Below are 26,035 nucleotides of genomic sequence, written 5' to 3'. Positions count from 1 at the left end.
TACCCCATTTTATCCCTTGGCTTGAGATGGATACACAATGTAGAAATATGAATTCCTCATCAACTCAATGTTGTCCTTTGCCTCTGCTCTGCCCCCCCTCCCCCCCCCCCAGCCTGGAGCCCTCACACTGTTTTTTCTGATGCCTCTTGTGTGAGCCATTCTCAGGGTATATAGGCTCTCTAAAGACAGAATTACCTTCATGGTTATGACCGTGGGATGCACTAGTCCATTTCTGTCCACAAGAAGTCTCTAAGGAATTTTATATAAACAAGGTATTAGCAACAAAATATTAAATTGACAAAGTGGACAAAGCTAGTATTTAAGCCAGACTCCCAGGAAAAACAGGAGGAAAGGCTTATTGTTGGACCTACTCTGAACACAGAAGACCTTTAGAGGTCCTGTCCAACCTGCCAGAGTGTGAGTGTGGAAGGAGGGATGGAGTGGAAATGCATCAACATGTTTTTGCAATGGACATGCCCAGATCGTCATAAGGAAAAGGAAACGGAATGTGAGGCTTAGTGGCTCAGAAAAAGACCCCAGACCTCCCAGAAAGCTGTGTACTCTGGCAGGCTTGGATGAGCTGCATTAGGTTCAGGACACAAATATATAGGCTCAATCATTAAGGAAAATGCAGGAGACCTTCAAAGTGCTTGAAGTGAGCACTTTACGTCTTATACTCAGGGCCCAGAAGCTTTGCAGAATTTGGAACTTCTCAGCAATCATGCAAGAGGACGTCAGTCATTTCCATGCCAAATTAGTGGGGATTCCTGATAATATCTGGGTCCTACAAAAAAGCTGGTCACGTGTTAGCAGTGTCTGCAATAATGGGACTTTTGCATCTGTGTTTTTACAGTAGAATTTGTAATTCTATAAAGTACTTCAGTGCTTGTGAAACCCATTGCATGAATTAATAAATAATAATGGCTTGGAAACTGAAAGACATTCTGCTTTAAATCTAAGAGGACTCTAATCTTTTCATGCTAGGAAGACATCTTTTCTATATTCCCTTTCTTGGGATGTCAAAGATATATTTTTCCAAAACATTTGAACAATTTGACTGGGACTCAAGGGAAAACTCTGGATGCATTGTGGTGGAGTAATGAGTCAGAAAGTTTTCTTGCCAGGGATTGAGAAATGCCTGACCTCATTTCTGAGAACACTGCATGAAAGGGAAAGATTTTACCCTTAGTGGAATTTTAAGTGTTTAGTGTAGACCTCTGAGCATAAGGCAATGGCATCCTTGTTAAAAAAAAAAAAGGAAAGAAAAGAAAAGAATCTGTGTTTATCTTTGTATTTAAAAGTAATTTTATTAAAAGTAATTTTAGGTGCCAAATAATAACGTGGATATTCTGATTATTGTTTATTGAATTTATAACTTTGACCTAAGTTTTGGCTTTATATACATAGATTTGTCTTTTAAATCATAAGTCTGGGAAGCTCCTGGGGGTCCAGCCCCTTGCACCAAGGCAGGATTAGCCATATCTATTGCATTTCTGACAAATATTTATCTAATTCCTTCTTACATATCTCCAGCACTGAAGATGCCCCAGGCAATCTGTTTCAATGTCTAATCTGAATCATCCTTGCTCCAAACGTAAACCCATCTCTCAGATGCTGTTCTATGGTTGCAGAGAAAAACAGGAACATATTAGCCCTGTGGCTACATGGAACAAGTTTTACTGAATTGCTGGTAACTAAAATTTGAGGCATTTTATTTGTTTGGTTTGGCTTAGGTTGGGTTTTATTATATAATCCCTGGGTCTGTAATCGACATGCATGTTCCATAAGAAGAATTACTACTGGATTTAAGTAAAATTATACATATAATTGCACATTTTGTATAATTTTCTTCTGCAGATGATGCCAAATTCCTTAGGTGCACAGCAAAGCCTCTGTGGCTGCCACTTTTCTTTGGGTGTCAGGCTGGATGTAATCCCCAGTGGATGCAGGCAGCTCTCTGCTTTGCTTTTTGTTTTGCTTTGCTTTTAGGTTTACCTCAGTAAGTCAATAAACAATATTATTCACCAAATTGCATTTATTTGCCACAAACTTGTTAGAATTGGCTACATCAGGATTTGACTGCCACCTTATCTTGCTATCTGATCATCAAACACACAGAAGTGTGTATAAAAATCCATTGAAAAGTTATCAAAGCTGGTAGCTTACTAAAGTTTTCTCTATGGTAATTGAGGGGTTTTTTAAATTTTTTAAATTTTTTTTTTTTCTAGGCTGTGGGTACCACTGTCCTTAATGAAAATCAGTCTTTTTATCCTGGAGACTAATATAGCTCCTGGCTCTGGAGCTTGAACCCTATTCCCTAGGTTCTCAGAACATTCTCATTTTTCATCCCCACTGAGAACACAACTACAGCACATTTCCTAATTTCTATCATATGTTAGTGTATTTTGTGAAATGTGATTCTCTTTTTTTTAAATAAAAATAACCAAATAAAGCACATTTCAATGAATAGATGTTTTCCACTTTTTGCCTTACTTGATCAACTCATTTGAGCAGCCAGTAGTTATTTTCACTAAAGCTAGAATATGTAAGACTTCAGTCAAAAATGTGACTTTTTTATATCTTATTAAATTTCGTGTGGGTTATGCAGAAAATAAATTACATGCAACAGTACTACCTAAGTACCACTACTGTATTTTTTTTTTCACCGAGCAATATCTGAAAGCAGTATAAATCACAGGCTAAATTCTGCTGCCCTTCCTCCAACCTTGCTGAGCCAAAATCCCATTAAAGTTTGGCCCCATGACTGGATGAGTATGGGAAAGCCTGTAATTTATAAGGCCATATCCAGTCTATTATACTTCTGGAAAATGTGCAGAAATATATTTTTAAGAGACTTTTCTCTCCAAGTTCCTAAAAAAGCCTGAGTAATTTCAGGGAGGCAATCTGATAGACAGATTTGTATGAATATTTATATAACTAATAACAGAGCCAATATTTCTAAATATTTTCTAAGAATATTCACTCAAGTGAAACAGTGAATGTGTCTTGGCTGTTTGTCTTCTTTCCATTTACTTTCTGTGACTATTCTTGCAGATGAGTTCACAGGCAGGAGTGTTGAAGAACATTTGAGAATAACAGCACTATTCACAAAGTGGATTTAAACTTGTAGCTCAGAGCAGTTTCATGAGAAATCTCTCCTAATTTGTGAAGAGAAATAATGATATGTGGCAAGTGAAGTTCAGAATTATCTTACATTTTTAATTTTGAATTGTCAGTCTTTCAAATGTAAACAACCTACAGGTGATCTTCAGAGAGCCTACAGAAGAGTAATTTCCCCTAATTCAAGAAAATTATAAAGTATCTTCCGAAAATATGCAAACAGAGAAAGGTTAAATCAATTAAATAGGTTATTTACCACAAAATACTCATTCAGCCGTAGAAACTAACCCCAAACAGATGTACACTCCTCTGATGTACACTTGTGGTCTATTTGAAGACAAATTAAAATGCTTCTCTTAATATCAAATAAATACCCTTCAAAATGCTTCTTCAGATTTTGAGTCATTACCATGAACATGTGTGGTGCAGAATTAAACACTGCAAATATGTGCATCTTAAAGGTCAGGGCCTGAATAGTGAAGTCTGTATTTACACCAGAGGAATGAATAAATTTCCATGTATCCTACGTACCTGAGATTAAGTTCTTCATTAAATAGCTTGAATTTTCATGACTGGAATGAAAAAAAGCCCAATAAAAATTTAGGAGTTGCTCCTAGATGCCATTTTGACTGTTACCAGTGTCCCTGCTACAAAGTCCTGCCAGGCTCTTCTCCAGAAGGGCATCTTAAATCTGGTTGAGTCTCCAGTGGTAGGCAGACTCTATACAGGTGGAGGTATGCAGTTTATCTCCTCCCTACTGTTTAAGTAAGGAAGGGAAATCCAGGAAAATCTATCACTTAGATCCATTTCTCTCCCTACTTACTGCCCACCAGCAAGGGAGAAGAGATTAAAGCTTGTCTATTTGAACAGGCAGTACAGACATGCAGAAAAGCTGGCATTGATTATAAGAGCCTCTTGGATCTCTTAACAGTAAAGCACAGTATAGATTTTAGAAACTGTAGGCTGTTCAAGCAGCAGACATTTACAAGGCCAACTACTTCATTCATGGGAGTTTTATATTCTTATATGTTTAAACTGCTTGCACGTGTATGTATAAACCATATACTTAAGTGTGCACATAGGCTACAATTGTTTCAATACCCATAACTTGTCAGATGCAGCTTGTTATTGTAGGTTTCAAGCACTAATATGACTGATTGATGTTGATACGTTCTGATTAAATTTACTGCTGATTAGTTGATCATCACTTGGAACAGCAAGAAATTATATTTCACTGTTTTTATTACACTGATTGGCATTCAGTTTATCAGCCATGTCACCAATGGGAATTATCAGAGCTAATTGATTTCTAATGAGGATATATTAATTACATAAATGTAAGGAAATTCAATCAATTTTAATCTGTTTTATTCAAAGATGAGCAAACACGAAACTAAGAAAAGGAAACATCCAGACCCTACAGTAATCCTTAAATTCTACGTAAGTGCATTGACCTTATATTTTAGATTGATCTGCCTGTACAATAGATCTTCACTTCTGAGGGTTCTTCCTCTATTCTGAATGAAGATTTGAAGAACTGTATCTTTTTTTCTTTTAAGTATGACATACTGCTTTTTTCATCAAGAAGTAATTCCTAATGGGAGAAATAATTATTTTAGTTTTATGTCGTAGAGCTTCATATATTCTGGTGTAAGAGAAAATGGTTTTAAATAACACTGTTATTAGTTTTAAACACATGAGTAAAAAGGAATCAAGGACATAAAAGTTTTAAAAAAATTAAGCAATTAAAAACCTCTTTAAAGTCCTTGCTTAAAATCTCATATATCTGCCTTTCACTGCCTGTGGATGCCAAGACAAAATGTTAACTAATTTTGCAGTTTCTAATACCAGCTTTCTGGGGTTTGGTTCATGAGTCAATTACACCCCTACTGGTGTAGGGGGTTCTCACATACTGATATCAGCGGTGCCATTGGCCCTAATTCAGCAAAGCACTTGGGTATGTGTGTGAATCCCATTGACATCCACAGTGGGTCACTCTCTGCTGAATTGGGATCTGCCTTCATCACAAAATTAAATGGGGGAAAAACCCCTATGGTCAAGACTTCCATATATAACCTGAAAACTAACATCTGTACTCTGCTTGCATTTTCCAGGATACCGTCCCAGCTAGTCTGCAGGTCTCTGCTGCACACTTAAGCTGATTTGAATGTTCCTGCCTTGGCTTCACACATTCATTCTCCTTCTCCCACTTTCTCTTTGTCAGGTGAATTTGGTGTTTTGCAGTCTGCAGTCTCAATTCTGCTTTAATGCCTTCTGAAAGCTGCTTGTTGCAGACTCAGGATCATACCTTATTTGTTTGCAAGTCTTTTCTTTAACGCTCTTGCTCACCTTTGGACCTGCTAATGAAGGCTGAAGTGTTTTACTTAACGTACGCAGAAGTATTTCTTTGAATGCACGCTAGTCAGGGAATAAGTCGACAGTTTCTTATGAGCAAATGATCCAAGAAGAAAGCACACACACACACTTTCTTTAGGGAATTGCTGGCAGTCTTAGCACCTCTCCAACATGATTCATGCTAAAGCACTTAGAAATATCACTCTATCCATGTGTCCAACTTCCACAGCCTGTGCAGAAGCAGCAGGAGTGGCCTATTGGTATGAATAATTTATGGCTGGGGGCAGAGCATTTTTACGTATTCATATGTTCACCCATTAAGTGCAATTCAAAACCCACAGGAATGCACAGAATGTGGGGACTTCACCAAGCTCCATGAGCCTTAAAGGAAAAGAAACTTATCTGCCAACCCCATAAAGAAAAATAACTAAAAAATTAGGAAAACTCTGTTTCTAATGTAGCATTTCAAATGGAGGATCTTAAGACACTTAATATTTCTTAATTATTTTTGTGCCATAGTGCTGGCCATAAGACATGCCAAACTGACAGCACAGTTATTACCTGGATGCTAAAGTTCAGCTTTACAGATGGATGTGCTTGCAGCATGCACTCATTAATGAATACATTTCCAAACATATTTTATTTCAGATTCAAATCTTTATAGTATTACAAGATTTATTATGAAAAAAATAGTTTATTATACATTGATAAGATGCTTTTAAAGCACAGGGTAATGTTTATTTTCATGAATCCTTACCTCAATTCATAAAGGTTTGTTTATTTTTACGGTAAAATAGGAACCTGTCCTATTTTCAAATGTGTGCAGTTTATTAAAACAGTCAAATTTCATATTTAAATATACTCATGCTTTTTTATGGTTGAAATTCAAGTAATGGTATTTAACCATCAGTAAATACTACATAAGTGATGGAAAAAGGAAAAATACTCTTCTAGTACGCTGATGGGGCCTGTGACATGCTTCCAGATGGACTGTGTTTTATGGGGAAGGGTAGGTACTCATATGCAGAGCTTGGTTATTTTAAAAGTGGCTAGCCAGAGCTTAAGCCTAAACCCCAAACTAGCCATACATTCAAGGGGTTCAGAGTTCACATCAATCTACTTGAAGATGCACAATTGCTGTAGACCAACAAGTTCCTCAGAAGCATCTTGCTAGCACTGACAGTGCCAGTATTCTCACTGGGCAAATGCTTTCAGAAGTGCTGCAGCCTTGCTAGGAAGTCTGAGCTAATATGTTTTGGTTATGTTGGACAATGGCTCAGGGACAGAACAGTCTAACTGGCAGACAGGAGCTGTAAGAAGATGGAGCCTGCTCAATCTACTGACAATTAGTCACAAAACTCTGATGTGTCACAACAGGGCAAGAATAAAACAGATGACTTTTCATGAGCTTAAAAAAAAAAAGAATGTCACTGACACCAAATCAACCTCCTTGGCCAGATTTCAAAATCCTCTACAAATATAAGCACGTTAGAGACTTTTTTAAAAACTAGTGTTTCAACTCTAGAAAGAGAGTCTTCACTCTGGAAAAGTCAGAAATCTGTCTTAACTCTGGAAAAGCCATCTGAAATACTGATTTTCAAGATCTTCAAAAAGTATGACATGGGGCAGAAATGAAGCACAGAAAGTTTCAGCCTAGCTGCTTTACATTTGGCAAAATCACACGAACCCATAATAGGAGTGGACGAACAAATCACTAATAACAACTGAGACAGGCCTGAAGAGTTTTTGGTTTCAAAGCCAAGTACTGAGCAGTCAGAAAAGTGATAAAATTTAATTTTCCCTATGTGATCTTCAAACACATGATGACACATTTCTCTTGTTCACTCCCATTGAACCACCACCGTGCCCAGTGCCCAGAATGAGCAGGGTTCAATTGATGAGCAGATCTTTTCTGGGAAAATGTAATGAGGATCCAACGCAAGAAAGACAAGTTTGCCTTTGCCTAGTCCTTTAAATTACTTACTTGCTTTCACTGGAATTAAAAAGAAGTTCTAAAACATTCTTCTGAGTCAGACATCAACGATATCAAACCAACAAAGTACCACAAACTTAAAGGCATCATAAAGCAGGTATTAATAGGAAAATCTGAGGAACTATAATAGCAGTAAAATTAATTTTAAAAAATTATTTGAAAAACAGAATCCTACTTGTTAAGGTCACATGCACTGTCAGATGTACAGGTTTGTTGATGACAAAGAAAGCTCGTTTTACTTCTTTAATGGTAGTCCAACTTATGCTTTAGCTAAAAATAACATTTTGTGTAAACTTTCTATTTTCAAAAGTGGAAAAAACATTTTTTATAAAACATGTTTGATAATGTTAGTAATTTTTTTCCAGGTAATATTTTGGTTTTAAAAAGAAATACAAGTGATTGAAAATTATTCAACAGCTCCTTTAAATCTGTTAGCTTGGTTGCCATTCTTAAAGGAACAAGAAAACTCATGTATTTAGGGAAGTACAGATCAGTAGTTAAATCTGGTACTTTGTTGGGTTTATTACTATACACAGAATGCCAATAGAAAGGGTGCTACCATATTACTTTCTGACTTTGTGGAAAGAAATACACTGGACAAGGCATGTGAAGGTAGACAATCCCTACTACTGAAAGAGAAATATGAATCTTGGATAATAAGCTTCACATCAAAACAGCTTTAGGAACAAAAGCTGTTTCCCTCCACAGGTATTTCTCATTCTGGATCTTTTATTGCGAAGCATTTTGTTCCTCTATTGTGACACTGAAATGGTTAAGAGCAAACTTTTGAAATCAGATTTGAAAAGCTTGATGAAAGAGCCTGATGTTTTGCCTGATTTTTCTTTTCCTCTGTGGACAAAGGCCTTGAATGCTGAAGGCTGAAAAGCCTATTATCACCAGAAAGAAATGTAAGTAAACAAGGCATTACAATAATGAATTCTACAGTACACGATGCAAAGGCAAGAACCAGTTCTGTGCAGCAAGCAGTGAAAGATTTGGCTGTATCTTGGCAATTTTTCAAAAATGATAACAATAAGAGGTTTTGTCGCTTCAGACATGTAAATCAAAAGAATATCTCAGAACTAAAAATGATACTCAGAGTTTCTAACCATTGACCCCAAACCAGCATTCAAAAATAGACATTAAAACTAAGAAGCTATAATCCTACAAGCCATGCAGAATCAAACCTAAAGAGCTAAAAAGATTGACTTTTTCTAGTCCATTTGAAATTAGCTTGGCAATAACTGCCGTTATCCACAGGAGAAGGATTTCTGATATTCAAAGTTAAGATGTGATAAAAAGGAATAATCCAAAAATTATACCAACAGTATATTTCAAAACCAGCATTTGAAATAGTCTGAAATTCCCCAATCTTGTTCCTAAATAAACAGCAAATACAGAGGCCATGTACAAAGGTAGTTTGGACTATAAGAATATGGAGCGTTTTATTTGTAGGAAGTGAAAGAGTGCATAAGTGAAATGTGAAGATGATGTAATTTGATATTTAGGCTTTTTATAGTGCATTAACAAATTGTGCAAATGTGCCTAAAAGCAAATAAAACCAGCAGCTTGGCCAAACTGGTGCAGTAGAGTTTTGGCAGAGCAGAAGGGATCCATTCAAAACTTATCTACTGGTAGAACTTAAAGCTGCTTAAAACTTCCAAAGCAGAAGAGAGTGTCCTTGTATGTGAGCAATGCCTACTCTGAATGAACACAAAAAAGAAGACAAAGCATAGCAACCTGTTAATGGTGAATTGAGTCTTTTACACTGTCCCTCTCATCTGTGAGGGAGGGCAAGAGCCCTTCCTGCAGCAGGGAGGTGTAGCTCTTCAATGCCACTGACAGCGGAGCGCTGCTGACTTATCTGGGGCATCCTATGGGAATGAGCAGTGTCGCTTCAAGACACATATCCAAACAGGAGGCCAGATTGGACTAGGCATTTGTTCCTTTCCTTACCTAAGCCTACATACTCACATGAAGAAAAGCAAACAAAGAAGCAAAAGAAGGCTTAAATGAAACACACACTCGGGTGAAGCATAATTCCACCGCAGATGGGATGCAGGTGGAATGCAGGTATTGGCACCAACTTAACTGAGGTCAGCACCATGCCTGGCAATCCCTAGGGCTGCAACACTATGACTCCTTTTCTCTCATCAAACTGGACAAGTGTGACAGATTCTCAGCCACTGAACTACCTTCCCTTTGGGATCTGCCCTTTCAGTAATTTTTCATAGCCGAGCTCACGGAGTGCGAACACAGGAAGTTCAGGCAACAAAACCCCCTCAAATCTCAGTTCCTGACTTTGTTTGTGTCCCTCTGCATAAACCTTCCTCACAAAGACAAATCCAAAAGACTTCTCCTGACAAGCCTGGTGCCTTTAACTGACTCTGAGGTGGTTTTAGGGTAGGACCTAGGCTGAGAAGAGTAGCTGAGATGATTTGACTTGGATGAAGACAACTTTTAGGGTACAGCACAATACAGGGTCCTCTTGTATAGATTTTCATCAAAGGGTCAGCACCCAGGCTGCAGCATGAAGTAGGCAATGCTAAAGAAAGGATTTGGGGCATTGGAAAAACTTTCCCTCTCAGCAGGAAGGAAGCCTGGGCTTTGATCCAGGCTTGGATCAGTCCTAGGCTACAAGTATTTCTGTGCAGCTCAGCTGAGTCCAGTGCAAATAACTTCCAAAGCAGTGCCAGTCCAAGCCTGTTCCAGGATCAGAAGTGAGAATAACATGTCACAAGCACAGTAATAAGTCCTACCGCAAGTTCAGAAATTTTGTGTGGTGTTGGATGGCATAACATGGCATGCTCTTATACAGCTACAGGTAGTTTTGAGTAGAGCAGAACAGTCTCTAAAATGTCCCTAAAAAGACCAGACCTTTCATGAGCAGGAGCATCTACAAAATAAAAAAAATAAAAAAAAAAAGAAGGAAGAAAAAAAAAAAAAAAAACAACGAAAAACCCAAACATACAAAACAACAAACTCCCTTGACCTCTTTAAGATCTACACTATCTGCCTAAATTTACAGGAATCATGATGTTAGTAAACTGTGAGACCTTTGTTAAGGCTTCTACAAATAGGCCAGAGTGGAGATGAAACTTGGACTCTCCAGGGAAATCCCCACTTTCCTAAAGGTCTGCCCTAGCTTTAACATGTGGAGATGAACAACTGAAACAGCAGCTCTCAGTTTTAGCTAGCACCAAAATTAGAATCAAGATCAAAGATTTGGTTTGTGATCTGTTCCCGCTAGACCAGCTCCGCTGAAGGCAAGAAAAGTTAGTTTTAGTTGAAGCTCTGGCTCAGGGTATATAAATGAACAAAATAGTGTGTCTTAGAGCAGCCAGGACTAGTTCATCACTGTGTGGGTGTAACCCAAACTGTGTATTCTACACCCTCTATGTCATTTCCCAGGAACTGTCAACAATAGACCATTTGCAGCAGCTGCCCAGAGCACACCTGACCCCTCAGGCTATAAGCTGAGTGTTCAGAAGCCTGTGAGATAGGAGGATGTTCCCATTCTCACACCAATGACTCAGGTGTGATAACTCCCGGAGCCAGGGAGCCATTAGCACCTCCACATCCAGCCTGAGGGGTCATGTCTGCTAATGGGCCATCAAGGATTCCAAAAATATCTCACGACTCACAATCACCCACTGTGGAACTCCCCGCCCTGGGGGAGGTACAGGACATTCCCACTCAAACCTGAGTGTATATAATCTTGGGGTCTTGGGACTTCTGGGGCCCACTCATTGGATCCAGAGGAGGACAGAACCTCGAGTGGACTGCAACCAGCACTCTAGAGTGGACTGCGATCATCTCTCTCAACCAGACTGCAACCAGCACTCTCACCAACGGATTTTCCTTTCCTTTTACTTTGGACTCAGGGGGACCACATGGGGCTCAGCACGAGGGCCAACGAACACCATTCTGTTTGTGCCCCAGGATACCTCTGGGTTTTGTGTGTTAAAACCAATTGTTTGCCTGTATAATTGTATTACTGTATTATTTTTATTAAATTGTAATTCTGACTTATAGTCTCTTTTGAGTTGGGTTCATTTCTCCTGCCAGTTTACCTTTAAACCAGCATATCATGCAACTTTCAGCAGTATAAGTTACGAAACCTTCTGCTTTATCAATATATCTCATGCATGCAGAATATTGCTGCTACAATACAAAAGTTGTTGTAATAGCCATTGGGCTCCATGTTTTTTCTTAACATTTAATATTTCCTCCAGAGTTTTCTACTTTTCACATACATAATTAACTCCCTATGGAATTAAGAGATTTTAGTAACTCATCAAAGACATCAAAATACTGGAATATAAATCCAATATTTTTTATTAAATTACTACATTAAGATTAAAATATAGGTAGTGAATTACAGCTTCCAGACACATTTCACAATGTTCATGCTTAGTAGATCATGAAACCATTAAAGGCTTATTGTAAAACTCAGAAGGGCTGTTTGGGTGGGAAGGATGGTGACAAATGGGATGAACCAGAGTGAAAACAACCAGACCAATCTGGAAAAATTGCTCAAACTCCATAAGCCATACAGACTTAAATATGGTCTGATAGGAAGAGGAATTGCATGGCAAATCAATTTGCTTTATCTGAAAGGGAAGGAAAAGGTGGTCATTGGACAATTTAGTCCTAATAGGAGAGTGTGGATTGTAGGCTCAGTATTACATACTCCAGGCTGTCTACCTGTGGAAGTTATTGAGTGGGTTGCAGAGAAGAACGCATTAAATATATGCAGCTTTTGTGTTTTGGTGGTTACAATTGTACCTTTTCATTTCTAGCCTAGCAACAGACACATGAAACAGGGGTGCTTTGTTGACCATTGTGTCCAAATTAACAAATTATAGTCAAAATTTTTTTACTGTAAACTTGTACCTGGAAATATTTTCCCGTTGTGGGAAGCCCAGTTGGCTCACAGTGAACACTCCCCTTCTGAGAGAAGCTTAATCTGGTGCCTGTTTAAGTACCATACAGAGCTCTAAGCTTCTTGGCACTGTCAGGATATAATACATGCCTAATATGAACACATCTGATGGGTACAGTCCCTGTTGACCACCTGTCTGATGCCTGGTCTCATAGCTAATTCTGACTAGCTCAGAGAGTAGTGGTGTTCTTTCTGCTTTTGCTCAGCTTCCCTTTCATTTTTCATTGGCCAGGGCCTTAAATTATACCTGCCTACTTCATATATCCTGTTGGGTTACTGCTCCATGCAGCTGCACCTGAGAGACCAAAACCCTATTAGACTAGGTGCTGTACAGACATCAGTTTAAAAAAAAAAAAAAAAAAACAAAAAGAGATTGATCCTGACATAAAGAATAAAGCAGAAAGAGTATGCCTGAGGAGATGTAGCAATGCTAATAGATGTTTGCACATTTTACAAGACTTCCTTATAAAGTGTTTTAAAAAGTAAGTCTATTTGCCAAAGTTAGGTCAGACAAGCTGACAAGAAAAGGAAAATCAAAGTGAAAAAAAAGGAACAAACTGGTGCAGGTAGGATTGACAACAGACTGAGATCAGGCTGATTTAGCTAATCCCAGAATACACACTAACGCATGTAGATCTAGTCTGCCTGGGAATATATCCATTTGCCTTATTTGTAGCAATGCAGCCTGTATTAATGTTTGTATAATAAGGTATTAATGATTAGATAATAGAGATCTATATGCCTTAGAGCAGCAGTCCTCTGCAGTTGAAGGGAAGAAAGGTTCCTCACCTGCAGGGAAGAAAGGTTCTCACTTCCTCATACCTTAACAGTGAGAGCTTGGACAAGACTTAGGCCCAACTGTCTAGCTGCCTATTACTGGGTTTTTACGTTCTTTAAGAAAAATTTTGGTGTTAGGCTTCTTCCTCTTGCATTTTTAAAATTATGACACTCTTCTACATATTTTATTCAGTATTTTTGTTACATAAATTGATTCACAGCAGTCTGTTTTTAATATTCTCAGTTAACTTCTTCATCAGTGCTTTGAAATATTTTTTCACAATCTGGTTCCTGGAAAGCTGCCTGTGATTCCCAGTTCAGGTCTGGAATTCTTTTTTCCCTTCTGGGAACACTTATTCAGTGTCCAACTCTTCCAGTTCATGATCTTGTATCTCAGATCTCTGACAAAGAAGGTGGCAAGGGTGGGTGCTGCAACTTTCAGCACTACAGTATTGAAGGTCTCCCCATGTAAACACCAACTAACCACAGCAAAGGTACTAGAACAAATCCTTCTACCCAGGCAAGCTGAGAGAGCTGAGCTTCTCCCTAAAGAATTGGCTGCTGCCAGCTTTTTGGATGTCAGTTTGCCAACTCAAATATTATGGGACCTTTCATTCTATATCTCCAGAGTGAAACAAATACTGGTTTTTTCCCCCCAATCTTTTCCTTAGACTTACTGAAAAAAATTCCCTGTGGATATTTTTACTTATACAATCAACTCATGGGTTAAACTCATCAAGGAATAAAGAATAGGTATCATATAAACAATTCACTATTGCAGTAAATCATATTTGTTAAAATTAGAAACTTGTTGAATAGGGCCTTGATGATAATTGCTAAAGTTGGGTATTTATGGTAAAGTGACACAGACGTAGTCATTAGAAAAGCAAAATTCAGCTTTTTAAAACTGTTGGTTTTCACTGATTATTGAAATTCAATATGCTATCACTGGAATTATTTATTGATCTATTTAACAGTTTTACAGACCATTGCCATATACTCGTTAACTATCTTTTATGTTCAGTCCATCTTGTACTATGACACATTTCCTGGATGAACTATGAGCAATAAATTCCATGTTTGCTACATGTTTTTGCAAAACTATAAAATCTATGGAGGTATCAAAAATAAAATTTAATAACACAGATGATGCCCAGACATTCCTTTCCCTTTGAAACTCCTAAGGGCTGACTTGCAGAGGAATCTAGATGACCATTTCCCCCTGACTTCAGTAAAAGCTATGAATAAATCCGCAAAGTAACTTAGCCACTGAAATATCTTAATCATAGATGATTGCCATCTAATACCATCCCCATTGCTAATTTAGTAACCTGTGGGAGAAGAGAGCACTTGTGGAAGAAGAGAGAGCTGTTTTGCCAGATACAATCTCAGTTCAGAGGAGAGGATAAGCCCCAGGGGACACACAGCCTGACCCACCTGGATCTGGGCACCTAACTCCGATCAGGTATGCTCCTCCAGTAGGATCCAAAGGAGTGAGACACATTCTGCAACCATGCTCTGCTCTTGTTCACAGCAAGAACTTGAACCAACATTTTCCATCCCCTGGGTCAGTTTAGAATGAAACTCGCCATTTGTCCCACTGCTGCTGTTCACTTGATATAGTTAGCATAGGAACAAAAAGAGGCAGAACATACACAATACTGAAAATTACCATGAACAGAATATCCCTGCTCCAAGGGATATCTTTTATTTATTTATAATAGAATATCTCTAAGGAGAGACATTTGGAAAGTACAGAGTAACCAAATAACTTGCCCACAGGAGACCTGGTAGAGCAAATTTTTTGGATCATACCTAAGAAGAATATGAATCTTGGTCCTTCATCTCCCTAATGGATGCACCAACTATTTAACTCCTCTGGACATATGCACACAGTCTCTCTCCCACTCACTCCCTCTCCCTCCTTCTGTTTCATGCCTTGAGCCCACCCACTGGCTGTCCTCCTGTTTCTTTGCACAGACTGAGATCTTGGCTTTGGTGCTGGGCAGCAGTGATAGCAAGCTGTATGTAAGTTTCTACATGGTAAAGAATGGAAATATTTCCTAGTTGAGCCTTGTCCTAAAAGTTGTACCAATTTCGCCAAATACAATTCTGTTATTTCTAAAAGAATCAAACAGCTTGTCCCCATTATATTTTTTGCATATTTTAGAATAAACAATTTTTTAAAAAAAGGTTGAAATATGCAGATGCAACTGAAAATGTTCCGAGAAGAAAAATGAAGTTTTACAGTCCAGTACCCAAATTCAGCTGAGACATACTTGGACTGGGACAATAAAATTGCCACACTTTGTCTGACTTCATACTACATCTGTATCTCTATTTTATTATTAAATTACAAAAATAGAGAAAAAAATGTTGTGTGTAAAAACCCTTTTACCACATTGGCTAATGACAGATAACACACCATCAGTATTTGACTTGCTTGGAATTGAAGAACAAGATCTTCAGACATGTATAAAAGAGAGGTTAAGTGTTTCAGCTTTTAATCTGGTAATAAAAGCCAAAGAGAAAATCTTGCAGAAGAAAATGAGAGATGAGTCACTGTTATCCACATGGGTGAGTTTTTACCATCATCTGCTTTTCGTAAGTCTTGGTGCTCAGTGAGGACCAGGAAAGCAAGACTGGTGGCAATTAAATACACTCATTCAGCTTTATGTTGGGACAGTAAAGCAGCTGGGCCAAGCGAAACAGTCAGCCAGCCTACAAACACAGTAACTCACCCTGAAATTTAAAGCAAGTACAGCCAAGTACACACTGAGCTGTCCTCTAAACTTGAAAACACATGACCATTCACCACAGCCTCCAGGAAAATATGGATATAAGCTGGTATATGATCTTTTACTTGCAACCCTGGACAATCTTTTGGTAACCTTATGTGTGCACCGAGACCTCACTGTTTTTATGTCAGTATACCCAGCTACAAACTGACCAGAAATTAGTCCTTAGTATTTTAAGTTATCAGAGTTAACAACAGATTGTTTCCAATAACAAAAAAAAAATTTCACCCTTTGGTCAATAAACATTTTCAAGTGCTGCAAAAGCTAAACAAGAGAGCTCTAAAGGTTTGGGAATACTAAGCCCTGATTGATTAGAATTAAACACTTATAATGAAAGAACTGATTGCCTCATTTGTGCCTCAGAGTCTTGAGGGTGCCTTAGGATTTCATGAGGTATTTGAGGAATGCAGCTTTTAAATGAAAATATGACATTTTTAATGTAAAATTCAACATAGTAGTTGCAGCTAAGAAGTCTGAACTAGCTAAGTAGGCATACTCCCTTTCTGTCATTTTATTTGTAAATCCATATTCCCTTTGGTGGGTCAGGTTTTGTTTTAATGCGTTTGAATATTGTGGTGCATCACAGATATTGTAAGATGAGGCTTAACTGCTAGAATGGAAGAGTGTTGATTTTATACCATGCCTTGTGATAAATGTTCATTGTGTAAAGCAGTAAAAATTGGTAGAGATGGGATACAAGTAGCAGTAAAAAGAAAAATGTTGAGACTCTTTCTTTTAAAATACATCCTGCAGTTTAGCTATAAAGCTCCTTATTTTTAGAAAACCAGTAGAATTGTTCAGGCTCTGCCCCTGCAGTTTCAATAGCAGTCTAGTACTTTAAAACCCTGACCTTGAAAAGAAAGCGTTTACATTGTAAATGTACTGGCAGTATGTAGACTATTCTATGACTGAGTATCCAACTGCGGCAAAAAGTTCAGAAGCAGGTTTTCTTTCTTCTGAAAGGCCTAATCCATGGGGCTTTTTTACTGGTAAAAGCACTTGGCACTAATTGTGACTTAGTTCTAGCAGTGAACCTGTATAATTCTCAGATTTCACACAGCTAATTAATTCCCATGAATACCAGGAATCACAGACTCTGATAGTTGTTAATATATAGCATAGCATTTTTTGATGCTTAGATTTTCTGCAAACATAGGGGACCTCTCAAAGCTGAGTCTAGTGTCTAAAATGAAGTGTCGTTTCATAGCTTGGGATCACACACAAGTTTATGATGACCAGGGTACTTAAAGGATAAGCAGGTACAGGGATAAAGGGTGGCACTAGAGGGATGTGCAGCCCCCCTGCTCTTGGGGCTGCCTGTCAGACACCCTGCATGGGTCCAATTCACAGCAAATCCTTTGTAAAAAGTCTCACCTTCAAGAATCTCTTTGAAAAAGGGCCCATTTCCCCCACCTGATCACAAAGTTATCCTGTTCTCTGCTCTACTATGGAGACCCTGACTATAACCCGACAGTTTAGGAGACTTCTCTCTTGCTTCTAAAGTAGAGATTTACCATTTTTATTATGGACAAAGCACACCTCTCCAATCTTACAATTCTCATCCTTTATAAGCAGGATGAGTGCTCTGACCATTAATGAACAAATCTTTTAATTTGTGCTAAAATTAAACTGGTTATTTAAAGAAATTTAACATCTGTTCTTCAACCTGAATAATCTTAAAATAACAGACCCCCTCAAGTGTCCATGTAGTTAAAATTAATTGAAAATTTAGGCACAAGCTGTATTTCATAAAAATGAGTTGTAATTAAGATGTTAGTAATTATTGTTTTATCTATTTGTTGTAATTATAGAGTATCCAAAGAGGATCAGGTCAATAGTTAACTCTGAAGTGGAGCTATATCAGAGATGTAACCGGTCAACATCCCCGTCTGCAGCTGGTCCTCACCAAACAAGTCTGCTAGATATGACAGTGATTCAGCAGTAGACTGGGCATGTCAGCAGTGTCCAGTACTAGTACAATTTTTGGCATAAGACTCGCTGTCTGAATCTGACATTAGTGACTGAAAGGTCTCTTCATGTCATTGTTACCTCATCTCAATAGAATATTGAAAAAGCCCTGTCAGGAAAACTGGGGTGTCCTGGTTTCAGCTGGGATAGACTTTATTTTCTTCCTAGCAGCTAGTACTGTGCTGTGTTTTGGATTTAGGATGACAATAATATTGCTAACACACTGATGTTTTAGTTGTTGATGAACAATGGCTACACCAAGTCAAGGACTTCTCAACTGTTCATACTGCCCTGTCAGTGAGGAGTGTGAGGGTGTACAAGGAGCTGGGAGAGGACACAGTCTCCAATGAACCCAAGGGATATTCCGTGCTATATGGCATCATACTGAACAAAAAACCTGGGGTGAGTTGGCTGGGAGGTGGCAGCCACTGCCTGGGGACAGGATGGGCATTGGTCAGTGGGTGGTGAGCAGTTGTATTGTGCATTGTTTGTTTTGTATATTCTTTCATCATTACTGTTATTTTCCCTTGCTTTTCTGTCCTATTAAACTGTCTCTTTCTCAGCCACGAGTTTTACCCTTTTTCCAGTTCTCTCCTCTACATCCTGAAAAAGGCTACTGAGGAAACAGTTCCTGTTATACGGGCTCTCATGTCTCTCAAACATCCTCAGCACTGTGTGTTATGCTTCCCAAGTAAATAATTGCTGTGGTCTCCACATCACAGCTGGACAGTTTAATACAGAGCTGGTTATACTCTAGTGTCAATGGCAGCTTGACAGTTGTGTCTAGGGACTCCATTTGACAAGATAAATAATAAGGTCACTGTACACTGCTTGTTACACATTCGATTGAATTCCACATGCAAGAATTCGTCAGATGAAGCCAACAAGACAATGTCTTTCTAGCAGTTGATGTAAAATGGTGTCAACTCAAAGGTCCATCAAGCAGTCAGTGAAGACCTCAAACAAATGATCATAGAAGGTCATGGCCTTGCCAAATAAAAACCACCTTGTTAAGGGGGAAAGCATAAAATAGCTATATATTTTTAGAGTTTTATGAATAAACCAGGGTAGCCAGTTTATGAGTTAATTTTCCTTTAAAAGGTTATCTTGAATAAAAGTATTACTCTGTTCCTCTGATCTTCTGATCTTAGTAAAATAGATTATTCTTTACACTCTTCAAGTAGTTAAAGCTATGGAAGACTGTGCCCTATACTTTAACACAGTGTTTAGTATTAACAACCATTTCCCCTTTTAAACGTTGTTATTTTTAGGTGTTTGTCTGCAGAAAATCTCATGGAAAGTGTGGGAAACTTGTCCTCAAAATGGTTGCTTTCTCCTGAGTGGAAGTGTTTTTCCAGTATAAGGCTGCAACTCTACTCTGCCTAAATAAGTGGTCAGAATACAGCCCACCAGACTCCCTGTCCTGGCTCTCTGAGGGCATATTTATGGATATAGGGTTGGTTACAGCTGAGCTCCCAGTGTCCACAGTACCCAAAACTCAGGCTGCCCATCAGTCCCAGCTGCCTTTCTAGCACAGAGTATGCAATATACAGCAGGAGTGCCCTCCTAGGAAAGATGCCAAGAAATCCTGTCTCCAGGCTGTCAGCCAGACCATGGCACTGGCACGGCAGAAGCAGAGCAGGACAGCAGCCCAGCCATCCTGTGGCTCCACTGCAGACACTGCTGCATGTCCCCAGCCCGTGCCCAGTGATGGGGACACCCAGAAACCCAGCCTGACCCTGCTCTTCCCTGGTTGCTTTGAGGCTTGCGGCGCTGGTGCAAAGAGAGCTCATGATGAAAAAGCTGAGCAGAAGAAGCTTATATCCACAGAGGCATTTTGAGAAGAACAGCATGTTTCCATTGTTCTTCCTACGGCTGAGATCAGAGGCTTCTCTTAATGAAAGTAGCTGCTGGCTATATTCTTAATGGCAACACTATGATGGCACAAAGGGGAAAAAAAAGGAAAAGATAATTTCTATTTTTAGGCAAACATTTGAATCTGGAACTAGAAACACAAAATGCTCCTCACTGGAATAATTTTATTTGATAATGTTAGACAGCAGAGCTGAGGTTTCTTGGATGCTATTTTTGACCATTTCTCATGCTACCTTCTACGTATTTTCTTAGAATTTCAATTTCCTTCAGAATTTTAGATATTATTTATGTTTGATTTGGGATAATTACATTATTTCTACAAACTTCTTGTTTAGCTTCCTGTTAAATTGAACTTTATGCAGTTGGTCTTTTTCTCTGACACAGAATATTTTCTGCACTTAAGCACCTACAGCTAGTCGCATACAAGTCCTAGAAAACAGAGTAAATAGGTCATCCTGTCTATTCCCCTGCCTCAAGGAAGAATCAACTATACCTATGTCATCCTTGATAGATATTTGTCCAACTTGTTTTAAACAGCTCTAATGACTGAATTTCCAGATTCTCCTTATCTATTCTAATGCTTAAATATCTTCTGAAAATTGAAATCATTATGAGATTATTAAGAATGAAACCATGCTGCCACATTTTGCACTGGAGTCCTTTAAATTAATGTGAAATGACATCTTAATGTAAAAATGAACAACTGTGCCTAGCAGTTTGTTCAAGATGGGTGCCCTCCCACTCACACAATGAGAGAGAAAGGATAATCAGTAACCTTCCAGCTCTACAAACAATTGCAAACCCCTTCTCTTCATTTCAGTTTTCCTAATTCTAGGAGCAGACATTGTATATCTGAACTACCTGCATGTCTTTCAAGGTACTTCAGGAGGTCTTTACCAAGGAGATGTTAGATGTTTATGCGGGAGACAATCTGGTGCTATGATTAAAATTACACTGAAGCATAATGTGTATCATGAACACAGATCTTCCAATTTTATACACTGGGTCTTTCAATCATGTTCTCTAACTGAGCTATATTTGAGACCTTAGCAGTAACCTTTTGTATCTGGGACTCACTCCACTATTGCCTGCAACGTATAGCCTATAAGAGAGGGACAGTTTTCCATAGAGAGATTTTGCCTACTTTTGCCATCTCCCAGTTGCTCACCCCATCCTGCTTCCTTGCAGGGCCATACTTTGGCTGTGAGCTCCTAGAGGAAAACTGTCTTCTCACCACGCACTGGTATGCCTTGTTGAGTAATGCCTTGATCCTTTCACAGTGCCCATAATATATACTAACAAAGCATAACTAAATTCAAAATAATGAGAGTATATCATCAAAAGCTGTTTCAGTAATAATAGTAACAAACGGTTGTGGGTATTTCATGTTAATGGGCAATCTTTTAAATAAAACTGCTCTTCAGAAAACGTATTGCATTTCTTTAGAAATTCACAAAACAGTGTTTACATTTAAGAAACCTCCATAATATACAGTTTTTTGAGGAAACATCAAGATAGACCTATCAAAGTTTCACTGTTGTTTTTTTCCACCATAGGAGCAGTAGCTGGCATGGTCCCTTCATTCACCCTCCTGCCAGCTGCTTTATTAGCTGTTTTAGTTGTCACAGCACAGGACAAACAAGCCACCAGAGAGACCAGTTGAAAGGCAGGTTAAGCAGCTGAATGAAAGGGGGCTGGAGGAACAAGGGAGTATAAAGCAAATACCTTAAAAAAAAAATTGAACATTTTTCTCTGCTTTTCTTTAAAGTAAAAAACACTATAGGAATTACTGGGGCACCTGTTCTTTTTCCTAAAGTGCAGAACTCCAATTTTCTGAAAGGCTGGAGACTGCTGAAATCACCTGCACTGTAGCCTGAGCAAAGATTGCCCCATCCTAGGAATATTTTTGTCTAAAAGTTTTAGCAACCAAAGCTTGAATAAGCTTATTTATTATTCTGCAAGCACAAAGTAAGGGAAAAAAGAAAGAAAATTAAGAGATCTTTTCCTGCCTCGTTACTGCTGGTTGCTGGGTCACCTTCTCCAGCTTCCTGAAACATAGTGGTGGGTTCGCAGCACTTCCCTGTCTCTAGCCAAGGCTGCCTGGGATCTTGCATCTGGTTTCCCTTGGGCACCCCTGGAACCTCTCCGACTCTGCACAGCTAAAATCCCTATGATTTTTATCTGCAGAGCACGGGGGGAAGTCCAAAATTACTTCTACTGCAGCACAAAAAGAACATAGTCCTTTACAGGGTACACCAAACCAAGCATTTTAACTGCTCATGAACCCCACTTTATAGAGAGGTTTTAGAAAGCAAAGATTCAGCTCCTCAAAGGACAAGTACTGTTGGAGTTCTCCTGAATCTCAGGGGCAGTAAGGCACCTCCTGTCCCAGCAGAGCAGCTCAGAGGCAGATTATCCTGCTCTACACACGCGCAGCTGAGCACGACTCCAACATATGTTCTTTGCTTTTTTTGGCTGAAGTTACTGTTGTCTTTCCTCTCTTTCTCTCCCCCTCACTCGCTCTTGCTCTAACTCTCACAGGAGCAATAAATGCCAGCAGTAAATATTCTCAGCCTTACAAGGATTTCAGTAAATTAAGGTTCACATTCAAGCTTTGGGCAACTTCCTGTGTTCTAAATGGGATCCAAATGAAGGTTTTCCAAAGCCTATACAGTATAACAATAATAAAAAACATACCTAAATCATTAAAATGAGCGACAGTGTTCCCTGTACTAGTTCTGGGCTCTATAAATAATGTATAAAACCAATCTGCATATATTAGCAAAAGACAAAAATTAGAAAGGGTGAGAGTAAAACCGTTTCATTTTTTCAGCGACACAAAGAACATCATCACCGCTCCTGAGCTACGAGCTCCATCTTGTGGGGGGGCGGTGGAGGTTGGAGTGGTTTTCTGCTTTATGGCAATGGTATTATTTTTTTAATTTTCAGTCATTTAAAAAATTCATTACGATAATGCAAGTTCTTTATTGAAAATAACAGCAAATAAAGGAAGAAAAGCAAACCAGCACAACTCCCTTCTGCTGCCCCACAACCTGACTTTGCCCTGCTGCATCTCATTTTTTCTCCCGAACTCCCTCGTTAGAAATGGACCAGTAATTTGTTCTCATCACTTACGGTGGTTGTAGCCTAAACAATTAACGCACACTGGCATTGACGACCCGCGCTGTGTCCCCGCTCGAGAGCCGAGCGCTGCCCGCGGTGCTTGCCAGGGCAGTGCACGGGGACCGCGCCTCCCCTGCCCTGCTCTCCCTGCCGCTGGCATGATGCCCATGGAGGCAGTGATGGGCTCCCACGGAGCCATCTGGGCTTTGGGCCAAGGGATTCATGGAGATATCTGGGCCAAGCCCTGTTTCTGGTCCTACCCTAGGGATTTTTCCACCAGTGTGAGGTGGAGCCTCCTAGTAGCGCTTTGGTTCGGCTCAGCTTCACAGGGTTCAGGGCTTCCAGCAAGCTCCCTGGGGAGTGCGTCCCCATGGCACACAGCTCGACCTGCTCCGGGGGGCAGAGGGCTGCGTAGGAGCCAGGTCTGTGCTGGCCAGGATAAGGGTGCACTCAGCCTCCCCTTCCTCCTTCCCTCCCCGCCCACACCTGGCAGATCTCGCTGGTAGGAATCCTCCCCAAAAAAAATGTTTGCAATTGCTATTTCCTTTATGCAACACTTGGAATGTATATCGAAGATGAAAGACTACTTATCTGGTTAGCTTTATTGCCTAATTTCATCCCATTATGCCTTGATATATACCCTTTGATGGCAGGAGTTCCTGCAGGGCAGCACTATCTCTTGGAGCCACTCTTCAAATATTTGTGAATACATCCCTCATTTTCTTACCAAGAGAGGTGAGATAAAGCATTAAAAAAACCAAGCTTTTCTAGCAGTTGGATTTTTCTTTTCTTTTTCTTAACTCACTCTACAGAATTGGAGATGCTTTAAATTTAATCAGTATTTTCTAGACACCATTAACTAACAAAAAGTGCTTTGTTACAGGCAATAGTGAATAGCACTGTGCAGTTTACAAAGCAGTACCCTCCTAAACACTACCAAATGCAGCAATCTGATGCACTGTCATAAGCTTGTGACTAATAGAAATCTGGGCACAGCCTTGGCTTCTAAAAGTTGCAAACCAGAGAAAGGAGGGGGCCTAAGGAATGAGAAAATATCAAATAAGGGAGGACAGGGATATTTCATAAAAAATGGACAGAATCCCCCCCAAAGAGCAGACTACAACAGAAAATCCACAGAGAATGAGTGCATTAATGAAGTGCGTGGGTTTCCATGGCTGCTGTGCCACCACGGGTATGCACAGGTAAGGACCCACTCCCCCCACACACTGATGAGACTGGAGCCTGATAGTATCAGACTCAGGACTCATGCTTTGCATACAAGGCTTGGAGGGTGGTGAGCTGAAGGGGGGCCTCCTTTGACCCCCTAGATGGTTTTTTAAATGGTAGCTCTAGTTGAGTGTCCCACCTCCTTAAGGATCTGCAAAAGAACAAAACGCAAATCTATTCCACTTTCTTTCCTTCCAAAGCAACTGTATGAAGTAGTTCGGCCATATTGGGCACTCATGCCCAAAAGCATCTGCACCAGACCTCAAACCTCCAAATTTCATGTGAAACTCATGGGACAAGAGGAAACCTACTGAGAGAGGAAGGAAAATAGGCTGAAGGACCATGCCAATTCTTTCTCAGCTGAGACAGGAATCACCTTGATTGTGCTGGGATGTAGAAGTGGTGCTGTCCTGCCCCTCGAGCACAGCAAAGTGCAGACTTTCAAGCAAAGTGGTAAGCTGGGGGTCTGAGATCAGCAGTGCCTTTTGTGATTGAGGAGAAAAAAGTAAGACACGAAAACCAAGCACAAAGAGAGGCGAAAATTAAGAGCTACGAAATTAACCTTGTGTATATTAGATAGAATATAATGTCGGTGCTCTGTAACATTTATACTCCAAGCAGAAGGAAGCACAAAATACTGTTTGGTGGATTGATGCAGTTCAATGGCTATCAGCTGTTCATAAATCAAGTATACAGACAGACTGTAAACTGCCGTGCTGCCATGACAAGGACACAGTGATTAATGCTTCCGTTATGGATTAGTGAGGCACTGAGGTAGTATTATATGTAATACTAAGATGCTACCTTTTTTTTTTACTTCTCAGCTGAAGACCAAGCAGAATTTGGTCAATATTATTCAGAATTAAACTGTTAGAAGAATGTCATATGTTTTATCTTATAACATACACATGTATGTCCTTGCAAGTAGCTTTTCAAATTTTTTTTGTAAATTCAATAATTATTATGAGGTAAATTTATCAGCGTTTTCTGGCACTTATTCCCCTATTTGTGCTATGTAAGTTTCCGTACAGGCTGTATTTTAGCATATTTGTATACATTATTCCATTCTTTGCTGAGGCAGTTTTTTGGTCTCTGCAGTTTGGCATCAATCCAGTATCTACAAATCATCTAGTCTCTTCAGCCTGGAGAAGAAAATAGTGGCTAGAAATCCTCCAGATTCTTCAGGGAGAATGAGAAAAAGAGAGTCCAAAGACTCTCAGCAGGAAGAATCATCGTGCCTCAGTTTGCACAGAGCCTGATCCTCCACTGCCAAAGGAATCAGAGGGATCATCTCTCCCCTCTCATATTCCTTTTGTGTACAAACTCCAGCTAGTAAACTCTGATTAGCTCAGCTCTTGGACAAGGAATGAATCCATGGGTGTAGCTGGACTGTTTTTCTACATATGGACTGTTTTTCTGCATATGTTCTGAAAACCCTCAAGAAACTACAAGAACCCCTCCTCTCCAATGCCTTTCTATGCTCACTGCTCTTTTTCTCTGACTATGTACAAAGATTCAGAGGATTCACAAACAGGATCTCCTAATCTCATTAATTGGCCTTGTTGGGGAAGAAAAAGTCACAGACACTGAGAAAGCTAATATGTGACTGTGGATTTCCACATTTTAAATCATACTTGTGCTTTTGGTTTTCTTATACAGCTGATCTGCAGCAGGACCGTTGCTACCCATTACATCTGCCTAATACCCATGCTTGTGAGATTCCAGTGTTTTCAGCTGAATGCGCTGTCTGACTGATGGCACTATTCTAATCTAAATTGAAATATATTTGTTGGAATCTCTGTTAGGAAAAAAATCTAACTCTAAATTAAAAAATATACTCATCTATGGTTTCAT

The 26,035-nt window shown here is 39.4% G+C and overlaps 1 long non-coding RNA gene across 1 annotated transcript in view; it reads right to left on the bottom strand.

Moving 5' to 3' along the window:
• The window catches only part of LOC116785953, a 65,218-nt gene extending 40,559 nt beyond the window's left edge, over positions 1–24,659 (bottom strand). Inside the window, exon 1 of the long non-coding RNA XR_004356776.1 lies at positions 24,558–24,659. This is a non-coding gene — a long non-coding RNA (uncharacterized LOC116785953). The remainder of the gene's footprint in view (positions 1–24,557) is intronic.
• Between the last annotated feature and the right edge of the window lie 1,376 nt (positions 24,660–26,035).

Source organism: Chiroxiphia lanceolata, chromosome 4 (assembly GCF_009829145.1).
Source record: "Chiroxiphia lanceolata isolate bChiLan1 chromosome 4, bChiLan1.pri, whole genome shotgun sequence".
NCBI lineage: Eukaryota > Metazoa > Chordata > Aves > Passeriformes > Pipridae > Chiroxiphia > Chiroxiphia lanceolata.
The sequence above is the reverse complement of the archived record's forward strand: the minus strand, read 5'-3'. Positions and strand labels throughout refer to the sequence as shown.